This window comes from Pan paniscus, chromosome 13 (genome assembly GCF_029289425.2).
Source record: "Pan paniscus chromosome 13, NHGRI_mPanPan1-v2.0_pri, whole genome shotgun sequence".
NCBI classification, from domain to species: Eukaryota; Metazoa; Chordata; class Mammalia; order Primates; family Hominidae; genus Pan; species Pan paniscus.
Genome location: NC_073262.2, coordinates 90,872,874 through 90,891,369, shown reverse-complemented (window position 1 = coordinate 90,891,369; position 18,496 = coordinate 90,872,874). Strand labels below are relative to the sequence as shown.

The 18,496-nt window shown below is 35.6% G+C and overlaps 1 pseudogene; it reads right to left on the bottom strand.

Moving 5' to 3' along the window:
• Window positions 1-18,192, bottom strand: part of LOC100995117 (protein ARK2N-like) — a 39,298-nt pseudogene extending 21,106 nt beyond the window's left edge.
• Between the last annotated feature and the right edge of the window lie 304 nt (window positions 18,193-18,496).

The following is an 18,496-nucleotide window of genomic DNA, read 5'->3' as shown; positions in this document are numbered from 1 at the left end:
CAGAAATGGCAAGCCTTTTTGAGAAAAATTGTCATGAAGATGTGGAGAGTGGGACAGAAGCTGGAGGATGATAAAGATGAAGAGAGAGGATTTTGATGTAATTCAGTTCTTATAATATAAATGATAAATGGATACATTATGAAGACATTGAGAAAAAGGGGATACTTGATGGTGGGGTAACTCTGTCTAGACAAGAATTCAGAGAATATTCAGAGAATATTTTCATCCTGCAGAATGATAGGAAAGGATGGAGACAGGTGCAAAAATATTTGTGGACTTGGTGGCAGAATTTTGATGTAGTTCCATTTGCTGTTTTCTATCTGTCATAAAAAGAAGGTAAGGCCGGGTGTGGTGGCTCATGCCTGTAATCCGAGCACTTTGGGAGGCCAACGCAGGTGAATCACTTGAGGTCAGGAGTTTGAGATCAGCCTGGCCAAGATGGTGAAACCCCTTTTCTACCAAAATACAAAAAAATTAGCTGGGAGTGGTGGCGTGCACCTGCAGTTCCAGCTACTCTGGAGGCTGAGGAAGGAGAATCACTTGAACACCGGAGGCGGAGTGAACCGAGATAGCGCCACTGCACTCCAGCCGACAAAGGAAGACTTCGTCTCAAAAAAAAAAAAAAAGAGGAAGGTAAAGTTATCTGCTGCTGAAAATGACTGAAGAGATGGCACCAGTGCTCAGACTGCAGAGGAGAGCGGAGGGGATTTGAAAACATCATGGAAGGCAGGGCAGCCACGCACAGATGAGCAGGCTGTGCCCGCTGACCTCTAGGGGTTGCCATTCAAGCAAGTTTTCATGAGAACAGTGCTCCCTAGCATTCTAGGCTAAATAATCACAAGGTTCAGTGGAGGCATTGACATTTGCAGAGTGTACTAGTGGAAAACTGACTAGAGAGAGACTTACGTTACTGTGAAACCTAAGGGCCATTTGTAGTTGTCAGCCTGAATTTGTGATATATCAGCTAGTCTATCATTCATTAGTAATTAAATTGCATTCCTACTCTCCACTCTCTGAACTACATTTGACTTCTAAAACTTTGTCATTTCATCAGTTATCTAATTTATTTTCAGCTGTTTATTTTGCTTATTCTATGTCATTTGATAAACTTGTTCAAGAAGATTCTACTTTTTCCTTAATAGCCAGTCTTAAGTTTCTTTCCCATTTTTCTTCACTTTTATTTATTTTTGTATTATACATTCATTTAAACCTTAGTTCCATTTTTTATGGAGAGATGGGAGTTTAGCTATGATGCCTAGGCTGGTCTCTAACTCCTGGCCTCAAGCAATCCTCCCACCTCAGCCTCCTAAAGTGAAGGGATTACAGGCATGAGCCGTTACACCCAAACTAAACCTTAGTTTCTTAAGGGAAGCAATATCTTAATCTTATGAACTTTTGTTCTTCTCTCATGCTTTCCTTATGTATCTTTCTTCAGTTTTTAAATGCTCATTTATTTTAATGGCAATCCATCCTCTTTTATGCTATTTGGTTTATACAGTTATTGTTTTGTCTGTCTTATGCATTATATCTTTTGAAATCATCTCACTTTTAAATTTATGTTTAATGTATTAAATCAGGAAAATAGATGCAACAAAAGGGGCCAGCTCTGATTAATGATGGGTGCTATGAACAAAAAGATGAGAAATGTGGCACACATGCCCAGAATTTTATTCTTTTTCTTATTGACTTAGTTTATGATAAACAACAATAAAAATGTGCACCACTAACAACAACCAAATTGAGAGTTTGGTCCTCTGAAATATAATCCTGGTTTTACTTCTATCCAGGGACTCTGCAGTAACTTGAGTAGGGCAGAAGTTCTGCACAGCTTTTGAAGTCCAAGAAATGGAAACCAGTTGTTTTCAAAAGTGTAATAATTCTACTGCTTACTTTATTCTTACATCACAGTGGTTGTCCCTGATAAAAGGTTAGCAGGCAGTACCAAGACTTGCTAGCTCACAAAAAGTCAATTCAGATATCTGAGTTTAATGTACTTTATGAAATCCTCCATGTGGCTGATCTCTGACTATTCTTCTAGAAAAGCAATGTCCTTGTAGGGAGTATGACCTGATTACTAAAAATACTGACATTTATTATCCCTCTTTCCCATAACTCAATCAATAAGGGAACAGTGGAAATGCATGGTTCAGATAAATGTAGGTGCTCGCAGATTTGGTCTTTAAACTTTTAATCAAAATGTCAAGAATCCAAAATGTAAATAACTCAACATGTAAATGAGTCTTTCAGGCTCAATATAGTAATGGATTTGGTTATGGAAAAAAAAAACTCTAGTAGTAATAAACGTACTCCAACAGGTCTAGAAAATGGTTCTAAATGAAATAGTCTAATGAAGACTTTTTTTGTGTTAAGCCATTTCCTAGCATAAGCAAACGAACTCTAGGTTTGATTTTTATGTAGATGAATACATCTTCATGAAAAATATGTGGACTTTATATGCAGTCCTGATATTGGTCTTTTTGTAGAGTTAAAAAGTGCTGTGTTAAGTAGAATCACAATTAGCTTCTTCATTTTCATAATTAAATATCAGCGATGATGAAGCATTCCTGATATTTAGAATAATAGATTTTATTCAGTCAATAACAAGGAAACAAGGAACTTTAGATATAATTTTCTTTTCTTTTTTTTTTTTTTTTTTTTTTTTTTAGAGACAAAATCTCACTTAGCTGCCCAGACTGGAGTGCAATGGTGCAGTAGTAACTCACTATAGCCTTGGACTCTTGGGCTCAAGCGATCTTCCCTCCTTAGCCTCCAGAGTAGCTAGGACTACAGGTGCACACCACCATGCCTGACTGATTTTTAATACAATTTCTGTAGAGACAATGTCTTGCTTTGTTGTTCAGGCTGTTCTTGAACTCCTGGCCACAAGCAATCCTTCTACTTCAGCCTCCCAGTGTGCTGGGATTATAGGCATGAGCCACCATATCTGGCCCATAATTTTCATATTAGCAATTAGCTACATTTACTAACCTGGCTGAGATAATTGAGCATCACTCAAGAAGCAATCTAAGATAGCAGTTTTCAAATTATGCCCCTGGAGAAGTCCAGGATTTCTCCAGAGATGCAAGTTTACATTTAGAAGCTTTCTAGGTGGGTGTGGAAACATCACTAACTCCTATCTTTTGCAAGAAAGAGAGCCCTGTTTTAATATCTTTCGACTACTTTCTCCTGCATAGCATTTATTTGGAGAACATGTTTCTCAAACAAAAATGAGGTTTACAAATCACTGCTATAAGGATCTTAGGAAATATTCTTTTCTGTAGATTCTTTGAACTCAGTCCCTGTATCATGTTAGATGAATAGGGAACACTCATTTAGCCATACACATAAATGTCTTACCAACCCCCTTCCCTAGATTTAAAGTTAGATTCTAATTACAGTTGACCAAGTAAAGTAATCCCTTCTGCCTTTCCACAGTTACTGATTTAGGGATGGTGATATGTCTCCCCCTGCCACCACTTGGAGAATAAGATAAAAAGGCAGCTTTATGAAGGTTTCTTGGAAGGGAAGTCAATCACTCTTCTGGAGGGTGAAAGAATCCAACTCTAGATGTCAACAAGAAAGCATCTCATCATAATTCCAACTGGCAGACGTTCTCAGAAAATGAAGACTGAATTTAGAATGCAGCCAGCATAAAGGATGATTGAACTAACAATGGAAAGAACTGAAGAACTTTATTACATTGTTGAGCTCTGGGTCAATAAACCATAAAGCCTGATCTCCCTGAAATTTCATTTACATTATATTATGTGTCCTATTGTTTAAGACAATTTGCATTTTTTCCATTACTTGCAACTAAAATCATCCTAACTGACACATATATTCCAGAGAAAAGAGAGTTTGTACAAAGGCACAGTGTTGAGAATAAGCTTGTCATATTTAGGAAAGAGCAAGGATGCTACCATCGAGTTGTAAAAAAGTAAAGCAGGAGTTAAATGGTTCTGGGCACTAAAAAGAAAGGCTATGATTGCAAATATAAATGGCTTAAGGAGATGGAAGCCCAGTTTAATGGAATTAAGGTGGTCAATGTGTCAAGACAATGCTGGCATTTTAGGTATAGAGAAATTTTTTTGCCTAGTTGAAAATTTTCAAGTGACCTTGGGAGCCTGATAAGGATGTAGGTTACTGGCAGAGCTGGGCAAGGAGTGAGTGATTGATATTGCCAAATGGCTTATGAGACACAAAAAAATAACTTGTTTTGGAAAAAGTTTAAGTAAAATGATTATTCCTGTTAAAGATTTATTTAAGTTGAGACAAAAAAATTGGAGACAGAGAATTTTTGTGAGAAGTTTGAGTTCCTAGGGAAGCTTAGGAAACATGAGATTTGATTTCCAGAGAGCAGAGTGAAAAATGTTTTCAGGAAAGATAGGGCTTAGATAAGTCAAAGAAAAAGAGAAAAAGAGGGGAAAACCCCATCCAAATCTCTTGCTCTCTCTTCCTCTATGTATTCTAAATGTCCATATATTTAATGAAGAACAGATAGTCAGTGGGGAACACTAGCAGACATTAAAGGGATATGAGGCATGAAGAGAATAGCTGACTTTGGAATATTACGTAACATTGTCATTTCAGTGTAAGCTGAGGGTTTTGTTGTGCTCAGGGGCATAAAGATATTAGCAAACAGTTTTGTTTTTTTTCTTCTATACAGAAATATATGAGGAGATTGTTATGAAAAATCTGCAGAAATCCTTGTTCATCCTTGGTCAGCTGTGCTGTGGATGGGATTAGTTTCTAGAATCCTCTCCTAGTGGAAAAAAAAAAGTGTAGCAGCATAGTTGAGTGAACTCAAAATGGTTATGCTCCAAAAAAATAACTTATTGTTATAGATCCCAGAGAGAGTCTTCAGCCACACAGAAAGATTTGTGGCTTTGTTCTCTAAACGGAGCATACAATATTGTTTTTATGGGCAGACTATGTTCTTTTAAGACAGGTAAGATAACCAAAGAAGGAAAATAAGCTTTTCAAATAATTAGCAATCCTTAGACAAAACTTGTTTTCCTTTCTTGGTTATGTTACCTATTTGTTCAGTAGACAGAGGCTCTTAGTGTATGAACTAAGAGTAGACATTGTAAATAAATATTCTTTTTCTCTGTTAAAAAATGTGCACTTTAAAACTGCTTTAAAAACTTGCTTGTTTTTCTTTACAAAGATTATGAAACTACAAGGTCATATAAAAAAAGTCATGATTCAAAATTAGCTTATTGAGTGAAAAGAATGCATTTCATTAATACAACTAAGGAAGAATACAAACTGCTACAATCCAAAGAAGCACATTTTATAAAGGGAATTACATAAACAAATATTTTGGATAATGATACAAGACTTGGGGATACTAAATACTTCACCTACATTTTACAGAATTATTTTCTAAATAAACCAGATAAGTGACAGAATAAAGAAAAAACTTTCTATAATAAAGGTATTTCTGGAAAGCTTTTATTTCATTATATTCCAGCTTCTGTTTTTAATTATAATTATGTTGTTATCATTGGCTCAAATATCTTGCCTTTCCCTGTGAATCTATGAAATATATACCAATTTCTCACAGCTTAATTTTATTTTCTCTATGGGATTATCTGAAATCATTTCTGTTCTTAGTGGCTTCACATCTCCTAGAGGTTCTGCATCAATCAAGTTGTACTAAATTACGCCTTGCTTTGCTTAATATTTTTATTATTTATTTTTAGACAGGGTCTCTCTCTGTTGCTAGGCTGAGTGCAGTGGCAAAATCATGGCCTATTGCAGCCTCAACCTCCCTGGTTCAAGCGATCCTCCCACCTCAGCCTCCTGAGTAGCTGGGACTAAAGGAGCATGCCACCATGCCTGGCTAATTTTTTGTATTTTTGTAGAGACGCAGCTTCGCCATGTTGCCCAGGCTGGTCTCAGTGTCCTGGGCTCAGGCAATCTGGCTGCTCTGGCCTCCCAAAGTGTTGGGAGTATAGGCATGAGCCACTGTGCCCAGCACCTGCTTAATATTTGTATAACTTAAACCTACCAACCTATTAACATCTTTTAAAACTGTAAATGTGTTGTGGACAGAAACCTTTCCTTAGTCATGTTGTGCTTCTTTATTTAATTTTATAGGGAAATAATGATAATTTGGAAATTTGCCTCTAAAGATTCTTATAAGGATTGAATGTGATGATCTGTGTAAAGCATTTACCATAGTGACTGTCACCAAGAAAGACTAACAAATGTTACTAGTGATAATGAAAACAATATAATGAAACAAACTTAAACTTTTAAAATTATATAATAATCATCTAAACTTTGGGGAATTGTTAATATGTAATTTTTATGATATATATGCATATAATAATGCAACTCTAAAAATTGGTAACACTCAAGTTGCATGTGCACTCATTAAATTATTTGGGGTTTACCATTGATTTTTTACTGAGCAATGCTATTTAACAATTATACATAAAATAGCTCAAATAAAGTCAGCCAACATTTCTTCAGAAGCAGCGGGTAGGAATGACCCAGAATTATTCATTGTTGATACTTTCGTTTATATCATATTGCTGTCCTTGATTCAAACTTGAAAGCAGTTTAGGATACTATTTTTGCCCACAGTGGCAAATGCCTCTGATTTCTGCTAAGTGATTCTCTGATCAAATCAGTGTGAGTAGAGTCAATTTAGCTGGGTTAATGGGATTTGGCTTCTCAGGATAAGTAGCTATTTCAGTGCCTATGCACATTTATCTTCTTTCACAGTGGTTAACAGGCCCCTAATAGAATGACAGATTTCCAGGGGTCACCCTATAAAAATATTTGGATTTCTTAACAAAAAAAAAAAATTTGGAACTTGAAGCTTCTGTTATATGGGTAAATTGATAGTAATTCATTAGTATAACATGCTTAATAAATTATAAGTGTTTAAAAACTTATGGAGAGCTTCCTTTAGGTGAATATTATTTAAAGCAATAGTATATAAATATGCGTTCTTAAAATATTAATAATCACGTAGGGAAGTTAGGCCCATTGAATCTATTTGTGAAGTAAAGTTTCAGTGAGAGTGTTTAGGAAAATAAAATAAGTGAAATAAGATTTGGAATACAATAGTCTCCCCTTATCCATGTTATCTTTCCACAGTCCAAAAATATTACAGTAATTTGAGACATCATATTTATACAACTTTTATTACCGTATATTATTATAATTGTTCTATTTTATTGTTAGTGATTGTTTTAATCTCTTACTGTGCCTAATTTATGAATTTAACTTTATCATAGATATGTAAGTAGAGACATATCTCAGAGATATTGTGAGTTTGGTTCGAAAGCATCACAGTAAAGCAAATAGAGTAATATAGTGAGTCACACCTTTTTTTGGTGAAGTAGTCTCCTTCTGGATGACTTTCAGGTAGTCTCTTTCTGTCTCTTTGTCTCAGACTTAAAAATACTTTTACTTTGCTTTTTGGCATGAATCGCTTAATCAGTCTTCCTGTTACTCTGAACTTTTGCTTTTTTCCAACTCTGCCTCATTATTTTATTCATTAATTTCACCTTTACAGACTTCCTGCTATCTGTTAGCTTTGCTCCAAGCATTGGAATTCTAGAGATACAAGGCAGTCACTGGCTTCATGGAGATCTTCTTGTCTTAATTTCACTGTAATATTTAATTCAAGTCAATTAAGTAAAAATTTACTAGCATTTCCTATGTTTTAATCATCCTGAGGAAAAGAAAGATGGAGAACTGTCTCCGATCTTAAGAAATTCATAATCAGATTAGAGAGAGCAATATTTACAAACATAGGAAAGTGTATTAAATGTTGAGATAAATGTTTTTTTAACTTGTTATGGGAGTTTTGAGAAAAGATCTGATTTTATACCATTGAGAACAAGGTAGAGAAAGAGGAAGGCTTATTACTACATTTGACATAAATGGTTCATTTCCTCCAACGTGTGCACATCCAAAAGAGGCCCATTGCCTTGTTGTCGTTTTACTGGTGTAATTTCCCCTGAGAAATTTAACTAAAGTTTTCATTTTTTATATTTCTTTATAGTTGGAAGGCCTAGCAGTCCTAGATGAAAGACAGTGGTGATATATGTTGAGGAGTGAAGGAAGTTGGAGAAATGGGCACCTGGGGAAGAAGCATTAAGTGTTGATTAATTTAGTCCAACAAATGTATTGAACACAAACTATGCCAAGCGCTGTTCTAGGTTTTGCACATGCAGCAGTACACGAAGCAAACCAAAATCTACCCTAATGGAAGTTGTATTCCTAGTGAATAAGATACTTAAGAAATAAATATGCAAAAAGTATAGTATGTCAAATGATGAGGGCTATACAAATATATAAAAGATTTTAAAAATATTTTTATATCTCACAGAAAAGAGAGGGGGATTTTTAGAGTAGACCTACTTTACATAGAATAGTTAAGAAAGTCCTCACTTACAGGGTGACGTTTGCACAGAAACTTGACCGTGGCAAGGGAGTGAGCTGTGAGAGTATCTGGAGGAAGAACATCACAACTGAGAAGTACAATGCCCCTGAGGTACAAGAGACAACAAGGAGGTATTCCAGGGTACAGTGATCAAGGAAAAGAGAATTTTAAAAATGAGATTTACAGAGATATCAGAGAGTCAAATCTTGTAATAACAGAAATGACTGTGGGCTGTTCAAAGAGTAGGGAGAGAGAATAACTATGGTTAATAGGGAATGAGTCATTAACTCGTGGTCAACATACCGAAGATCCATGTGCAAGTTTAGGTAGCAGACCAGGAATTCACCCTTTCCAAGGACAGGAATTCAGTCTAGGGAATGTTTAATCTGATATTCCTATTTTTAGAAAGTAAAATGGGCAGAAAGGACTTGAATTTGGAGTCGAGAAGTTTGTTTCTTGTTTCTGCTCTGCCCCTAACTAGCTATCTAGGGCTAATAAATTTTAAATCTCTGGGTTTCCTTTTTGTTTCTCCTTTGAAATGAAGAGATGTTTTCTATATGTTATGTAAGCTTTAAATATTCAATTCAAGGCTAAGTGGTGAGTCCAACCTAGTGCTACAAATACTTACTATTTTTAGAGGGCCCAGAAAGCCAGGTTTATTCTTATTTTTTAAACTTTTGGGGAATCCTATAAAATAACAGTTTTTTCTGTTCATTTCTTTGTTTTTGAGAGAAGGCCTATTCCTCTGGCTAGTTTTCCAGCTTGACTTCTGAGCTCAACAAGGTAGAAGACAGAACAGTGAATCTGGAGGCATTCTCTGAGATCTTTGCACACAACGGTTCATCATCCTCTGTAAAGGGCATATGCACATAATTTCTGCGGGCAAAAGCTTAAGTTTTTAAATAGAAAACAAATAAATAGTTACTTAATTTCTCCATTTTAACATATTAAAATAGTTTATGATCTACATTTCAGAATATTTTATTTTTTTAGATAGGATCTTGCTATGTTGCCCAGGCTTGAGTGCAGTGGCTCTTCATAGGCACAATCATAGCTCACTGCAGCCTGAACTCCTGCGCTCAAGTGATCCTCCCACCTCTGCCTCCCAAGTAGCTGGCCTACAGGAGTGTGTTGCCACTCTTGACTACATTTCAGAAATTTAGAAACCATGTTCACATATGAGTTAATGTATAGCTTGGTCTGGGTTTTCAATGTTAAGTTCAAGAAGGATTTTTTTCTTTCTTATTTTCAACTACAATTTTATGCATAATCTAAGTCCTGAAGTAAAAATATTATATTATGTAGATAACTCATAAGATAGAAGATACTGCTCTAATTTTACTTAGTTATCCTTTTTGACCTATGAAAACTGGATTATTCTCAAGGCCTTATTGATGCCATTGTGGTCATAGGTTCCAGTGCCTGAGATTCAACCAATGAGTTAAATACCTAAGCTACAATGACATCCTTTTAAAGGAGCCACAATGTAAGGCAGAAAATACAATATCAATTACTTATTGAAACTCACCATCTTGATAGCAAAAGAATCCCAGAGCATACCTCTTGCTGACCCTGAGGGTGAAGGACAGCATTGAGGAAGCATCTAGAAGGGTGAAGAGTGAACATACTGACTATCACTTCAACACCTCATTGAAGAGTCAGTGTTGGTAGGTTGGTTTTTCCACCAAATCATACTAGAGTTATTCTTTCCTTCCCCTTTAAAAATTTCTATACCACTGTGAAAGGAAAATATCTTGGGCCCCCAAAAATCACTAAGGAAGACTCAAGCTGGAAACTGCTTAGGGCAAACCTGCTTCCCATTCTATTCAAAGTTATCCCTCTGCTCACTGAGACAGATCATATTTGATTGCCTCCATTGGAAAGGCTAATCAGAAACTCAAAAGAATGCAATCATTATATCTCACCTATCTAAGTGACCTAGAAGCTCCCTCCTTGGAATCTTCAAGTCTTCCTGCCTTTGCTTCAAGTCGTCCTGCCTTTCCGGACCAAACCAATGTACTGCTTACATATATTGATTGATGTCTCATGTCTCCCTAAAATGCATAAAACCAATCTGTGCCCCAACCACCTCGGGCAAATTTTGTTAGGACTTCCTAAGGCTGTGTCACAGGCAAGTCCTCAACCTCGAAAAAATAAACTTTCTAAATTAACTGAGACCTGTCTCAGATTTTCTGGGTTCACATCACTATCTAGAAACCCTTCTTTACATAATACAGCTTCTTGAAACTAAAAAATTAATATATACATTAGCTTTTGCTAATAAGAAATAAGTGAATGGAAAATAAAGAGAATATGTGGATGATATGATTAGCCTTTGTGTCCCTACTCAAATTTCATCTTGAATTGTAATCCCCATAATCCCCACGTGTCAAGGGAGAGACCAGGTAGGAGTAATTGAATCATGGGGGTGGTTTCCCCCATGCTGTTCTCCTGATAGTGAATGAGTTCTCATGAGATGTGATGGTTTTATAAGGGGCTCTTCCCCCTTTGCTCAGCTCTTCTCCTTCTTGCCGCCTTGTGAAGAAGGTGCCTTGCTTCCTCTTCACCTTCCAAAATGATTTTAAGTTTCCTGAGGTCTCCCCAGCCATGCTGAACTATGAGTCAGTTAAACCTATTTCCTTTATAAATTACCCAGTCTTGGGCAGTTCTTCATAGCAGTGTGAAAACAAACTAATATAGTGGATGAAAATATGAGATACAAATTGGCAATATTTGTTGATTGATTAAAAATGAAAGATCCAGGGAAGAGGGAAATTAGCAATGATGCCAGATATAAGTGGCTTAGAAGGTGTAGGTGACAATAAACTGAAAATTGAGGAAAAAGCTACTTAGGGAATAAGAGAATATTACAGCAACGCTCTAATTCAAGGAAGAACAAAGCAATGCTAAGTTAAACTTAAAATAATTTTTTTTAAGAATTAAGAGTTATTCAAATAAATGTTTAGTGGTCAATCTTTTTATGTCTTTAATGAATTATTTGATTTTTTTTGTAGTGAGACTTAGCTGTATCAGTTTTCATAGTTAGCATAAATGTAATTGCTTCTAAACTGGGTGAAGCATGCATGAGCACTTTGGTCTGATTTGGGTAACTATAGCCTAGGAACAAAAGGTGAAGCCTTGGTAAGAAAAAAGCTAATAAGAAGGCAAGAAGCAGAACACAGGGAATAAAAAATATTGTCTTCAGTTTGAATGCAACATTGCATCATTTGTTGCTTATTTTGTACTCTGTTCTGCCTGTTGAACAGTTACCAAATTTATTCTGTCTTTGTTCCCTTGGTAATCTAAGGGATTGTGTCATTTGACATTGCTCCAGTAACAGTGATTTCTGGAAGTGGGTATATCATTTGTAAAGAATCTGGAAGCTATGCAATGGAAGATATTACAAAAGGTATGTTCTCCTGAGGTGTTGAAGCCAGAACAACTCCCACACCTACTTTATGTGAATCTCATTCCTTTTTACCTGAACTATATCACCTCGAAAGAAAAAGAAATAGCTTATGAATGAATTGCTGCAGAGACTGTTGTGAAAAAAACTCCCATGGGAATGGATGTGCTTTCTTTCTGGAAGCATGGTTTCTGACCTAAACTCTTCTTACTAGACTGCTATGAAAGTGTAACATAAGTGTCTGAATGTCAGTTAAAACTAAGAAATCTTGCTACTGAGCATTGCAGAACCAAAGTAGGAAAATATATTTTTTCTATGCTTCTCCTACTGCTCCTTCAATAAGCAACATTTTCTTTTTAATTTTAAAGCTGGTATTGTTTGTATCATTTGATCCTTTAAAGGGGTTAACATGTCAAATTAGTCAGAGGAAACTAATTCTTTCTCTGTATTTGTTACCAGATTGGGTATAACGAAAATGCATTAGCATCTAAAAGTTGTCAAAATCATAAAAAAAAATCTAGCAATTAAATTATTTGACGTTAGTGCATAAGTTTCAATTAATCACATTTTTCACTTTCTGACATGCTAACATAAAAGATCATGAAAAGCCATTATTTTATTTTATTTTATTATGTTTTTTAATCCTTATTCCCTCTCTAATTCCAAGCCTAACCATAATACCTCTGTAATGTCTTAAAAATACATGTATGCATGTATGTGTGCATGTGCATATGTGGAAAGAGAGAAAGAGAAAGATATATATCTTATATACTTTATATATATGTAAGTTTTGGATCAGGTGGCTTATTTTTTAACAATGTGATCCAAGGTTGGGGGCGGCAGCTCACGCCTGTAATCCCAGCACTTTGGGAGGCCGAGGCGGGTGGATCACAAGGTCAGGAGATTGAGACCAGCCTGGTCAACATGGTGAGACCCCGTCTCTACTAAAAATACACACACACACAAAATTAGCCAGGCGTGGTGGTGTGCACCTGTAATCCCAGCTACTCAGGAGGTTGAGGCAGGAGAATTGCTTGAACCCAGGAGGTGGAGGTTGCAGTGAGGTTAGATTGTGCCACTGCACTCCAGCCTGCAACAGAGTGAGATTCTGTCTCAAAAAAAAAAAGAAATCAAAATTTATAAGATTTAACTAAAGCAGTGCTTAGAAGAAAACTTATAGCTGTAAACATCTATATTTAAAAAGAAGAAAAAACTCAAATCAGTAACTCAAACTTCCACTTTAAAACACCGAGAAAAGGAGCAAATTAAACCTAAAGGAAGCAGAAGAAAATAATAAAGATTAGAGCAGAAATAAATGACATAGAGTACAGAAAAACAATAAAAGGAAATAAAATCAAAAGTTGGTTATTTGAAAATATAACACAATTGACAGACCTTTATCTAGATACCAAGAAACAAACAAAAAACTCAAATTACTAAACTCAAGAATTGTAGAAGTTTAAGAACATTGTAGGATACAAGATCCATACACAGAAATCAATTGTATTTCTATACACTAGCAATGAACAATCTAAAAAAAACTTACATAAATAATTCCATTTATAGCATCATCAAGAAATAAAATATTTATGAATATATCTTTTTTAAAAAAGTTCAATAGACCAGGCACAGTGGCTCATGCAGGTAATCCCAGCACTTTGGGAGTCCAACATGGAAGGATCACTTGAGCCCAGGAATTTGAGACCAGCCTGGGTAGCATGATGAGACCCCGTCTCTATTAAAAAAATTTTTTTAAATTAGCCCAGCATTATGGAGAGCACCTGTAGTCCCAGCAACTTGAGAAGCTAAGACAGAAGAATTAGTTGAGCCCAGGAAATGGAGACCATAGTGAGCCATGATCATGCCGCTGCACTCCAGCCTGGGTGAAAGGGTGAGATCCTGTCCCAATAAATAAATAAATAAATAAATAAATAAATAAATAAATAAATAAATAAGAAGTGCAAGACTTTTATACTGAAAACTATAAAATATAACTTAAAAATTAAAAACAAATAAATGAATGGAAGACAATATTGTTTAAGACATCAATACTCTCTAAACTGATATATAGTTCAGTGCTATCCATATTTAATCTGTATCTATATCCAAGCTGTTTTTTTCCAGATATTGACAAACTGACCTTAAAATTCAAATAAAAATATGCAAGAGACTCTTTTCTTTTTTTTTTTGAGTTGGAGTCTCACTCTATCACCCAGGCTGGAGTGCAGTGGTGCAATCTCAGCTCACTGCAACCTCCGTCTCCTAGGTTCAGGCAATTCTCCTGCCTCAGCCTCCCGAGCAGCTGGGATTACAGGCACCCACCACCACACCTAGCTAATTTTTGCATTTTTTAGTAGAGACAGGGTATCACCATGTTGGCCAGGCTGGACTTGAACTCCTGACCTCGGGTGATCTGCTTGCCTCGGCCTCCTAAAGTGCTGGGATTTCAGGAGTGACCCACAGTATCCGGCTGCAAGAAACTCTTAATAGACAAAGCAACTTTGAGAAAGGAGAACAAAATTAGAGGATTCCCACACCTAATTTCAAATCTTCCTACAAAGTGACAGTAATTAAGACAATGTAGTAATGGCATAAAAATAAGCATATAGATCAGTGCAATAAAATTTTAAATCAAGAAAGCAACCCTCACATTTGTGATTATTTCATTTTCATTCAATGAGAGAAAATAGCCTTTTCAGTAAATGGTGTTGGAAATCAATAAATTGATGAATGGATGGCTGAACAATATGTATCATAGCCATACAATGGAATGCTATTCAGCAATAAAAAAGAATGAAGTACCAATATATAGCATGAATGAACCTTGAAAACAAAATATAGAGTCAAAGAATCAATAACAAAATGCCACATATTATATGACTCCATCTACATGAAATATATAGAATAGGCAAATTCATAGAGACAGGACTTAGATTGCTGCCAGGGCCTAGGGTGAATATATTTGTTAGAGTGAGCTGACCTTAAGCAACTGTAGGCCCTATTTAGGTAGTTTTTCTAAGTGGTAGGTCTTGAATTCCACAAGATATGCTGTCAGGATGGGACGATGAATAAAGTAAGGGAGAGCAAGGATAAACTGCAACCCACAACATAAGCTGGATCCATGAAGATGGTCTGAAGCCTGTGTCAGCTCTTCTTGCCCTTGACTTGGGTTGTATGGATAATCTGCAGGGGAAGCTCATGCCTTTTGTCATGGAGCTAAAAACACACATCATTCCTAATACATGCAGAAGCAGGAGGATAGAGGGGAAGGTGAATCAGTTGCACGGCTGCCCCACAACAATGAGGTGAGTCAGCAGGTAAGCTATATTAAGCATAAACTGTACAGTGGAAGCCCTTTCAGTTCCACCCACCAAATCTTAAACAAGAATTTCTCTTGTGGCCCAACCTTAGTGGAAAAATACAGGGAAGCAAATTTTGGGAAACAGTTGAGCCTAACCAAGTTGAAACATGATATAACCACCAAAGACACCTTTTAAAAATAAGAGAAAGGGGAATAGAGTGGGAAGATGTTAAAACAGTCTACCAAACCATAATAATAATACCACCAATAAAAGTCATGTAACATTAACAATAGTCCTGAGACTATAATATAACAATATATCATGATGGAATATAATAAAGAACTCAGAACAGAAGCATGCATATTTAGGAACTTGGTGTATGATATACATGACATCACAAACAAGCAGTAGAAAGATGGATTATTTATAGATGGTGTTGGGGAAACCACTTTGGTATATAAAGAAATGAGAAATTGAAACTAAGTCCTAGAAAATTCCAAATGAATAACTATATATGAAAGGTAAATGTGCAAGACTATCATTTTTACTTTGGTGTGTAAGCTTTGTATATTATCTACCAATTCAAATTTACTCATTGTATGAATTGTACATCTGTGGTTATTTTCTTCAAGACGAGTCATAGTTTTCAAATAAATCATGACTGTGTTAATATAACAAATTCCTTATGAGAAATCATGAATTATCATTAGCGTATTAGTCTGTTCTCACTCTGCAAAAAAGACATACCAGAGACTGGGTAATTTATAAAGAAAAGGAGGTTTAATGGACTCACAGTTTCACGTGGCTGGGGAGGCCTCACAATCATGGCAGAAGGCAAAGAAGGAGCAAAGCCATGTCTTACATCATGGCAGGTAAGAGAGAGCTTGTGCCGGGGAACTCCCCTTTATAAAATCATCAGATCTCATGAGACTTATTCACTATCATTAGAACAGCACAAGAAAGACCCACTCCTGTGATTCAATTATCTACTACCGGGTCCATTCCATGACACATGGGAATTATGGGAGCTACAATTTAAGATGAGATTTGGGTGGGGACCCAGCCAAATCATATCAATTAGCATTTAATTTTGTATTGCAAATCTAGAGACAGATTTACCCCTTTGTTACCATTTTTTGTCATGTATAATTTTAAGAAGACTAATGTGCATGTTATTCGTTGAATTATGCTCTCCCTGCAAAAAAAAAATATATATAATGAAGTCCTATCCCAAGTAGTTCATAATATTTGGAAGCAGAGTCTTTACAAAGACTCTGCAGAGCTAATCAAGTTAAAATGAAGTCATTAGAATAAGCCCTAATTCAATATGACTAATGTCTTTATAGAAAGGAGAAATCTGGATACAGAGACAGATACACACAGGGAAGACTCTTTGAAGGCAGGAAGAACATGATGTGACGATAAGATTGAGGGAATGCATCTACAAGCCAAGAAGCACAAAAAATTACCGGCAAACCCCCAGCAGCCACAAGGAGGCAAGGAAAGATTCTCTACAGGTTTCAGAGTGGGAATGGCTTTGTCTACCCCTTGATTTTTGACTTTTAGTCGCCAGGACTGTGAGATAATGAAGTTCTATTGTTTTAAACCACCCAATGTATGAGACTTTGTCAGCCCTATGAAACTAAAATAGTACATTATAAAATTTATTATATTAATGCATATACTACAAATTTATAAATATACTATATTTAGGTCTTCAATACATGTACGTATTAATATTATTTTTAAAATGATATCAGAATAATTTGAAATAAACGTAAAGGCCAACAGTTTTGTTCTGATATTCTCTGAGCTGTTACTGAAGGAAGTAAAAAGAAACTTACTCTTCTTGTCAAACTCAGCATTATAATTATTCTTTTAACATGTGATCCTCATAAAAGGGTTAACTGTAAATATATTGACTAAAATATATGTAATAATACTTTGGATATTATAAATATGTAATGTTTGGAGATTTTATATGTAATGTTTGGGGATCTTTAACAAGGAATTATACCCCCAAAACCTCCAAGTATAATATTTTTCAATAAAAAATAGAATAATTTTGTCATCATGTTTCCAAGATTCTCAGAGTGATTTGGAAATTATTACATTATTCTCATAACACCTAAAGCATGTACTAAAAGTTTCCTTATATGAAATTAATGTTCAAAATAGGTATAAAATAATGGAAGTTACAATATATTATCCATTTAATAGTACTTCATTAGTAATAAGTTCAAAATACTACATTCCAAAATGCCTTATAATTCTTTAACCTTTGAAGTTAGAAATATACATTTTGATTAAATATATACATCAGAAATAATTACAGTGATATAATCAATTCATCACATAGTACTCTGTAGTTTAAAAGTGATTTTGCATGCCCTCTGTAATTTCTGGCTTATAATACCCTATAGATGTAAAACAAGCATAAATAAAACAATGAGGGTACTAAACTTTGCTCCGAGTATCATAGTTTCTTAGGGGAAAGGCTAAACACAAAGGATTTTCATCTCGTTTTTTGCAAATATGTTCATGTTTAAAAGTGTCTAATTTTAAGAATCTCTATGCACTAATATAGCAGTACTGACAATATGAACAATTCTATTAATTGGGAGTAGCTTTAAATAAAAAAGGGAAGTCTTTTTCTGATCCCTGATTTCCTTTCACAACATATCTACTCCTACTTTATCTATACTCCTAACCAATGTCCAGTAGTCTTCCAAAAGTATGAAAGTCCAAAGTGTGGGCTTCCTACAGATGAGATGCTGACCTGAAGAAATCCTGTTTAATAGTGTAGTTTTATTTATTATGGCATCCAGATAGGAAAAAATATGCTTAGGCACTGAGGTATTCTATGAACTGTTTAAGTTATAACAAGTAGGCTTCTACCTATATAACCAGTACTGGATGATGGGTCAAAGGAGAAAATACTAGCATAATCATGAACATGGAAACTTTCCCATTTTTATTTATTCAACCACAGCTCGAGACCCTAAATTGAAAACTCACAATACAGCACATAAGGGCAATGGAGCTCTGAAGATGGTACGTTGCTGCTTGGTGACCATCGGGACAGTAGAAACTAAGGATATTTAAACCTTTAGGATAAGTTGTGATACTTGGGCTTTTTCTTCTCTACCTCAGTGATCAAGCTACATAAAAGAGCCCGGGGTTCCCTGGTGCCAACATGGTGAGACTATGTTAATGAATCTTGATCCATGTGCCCTGGGGTTTGGAAAAGATATAGAAATTGATGACCACATGTTACCTGGAAATCCTAATGACACAATACTCCCTAGAAGTGCCTTTTAGCGTGAGGCAAAGAAACAGGGTTATTGTAGAAATGACCACGACCCTTAAAATTTGGTGGCC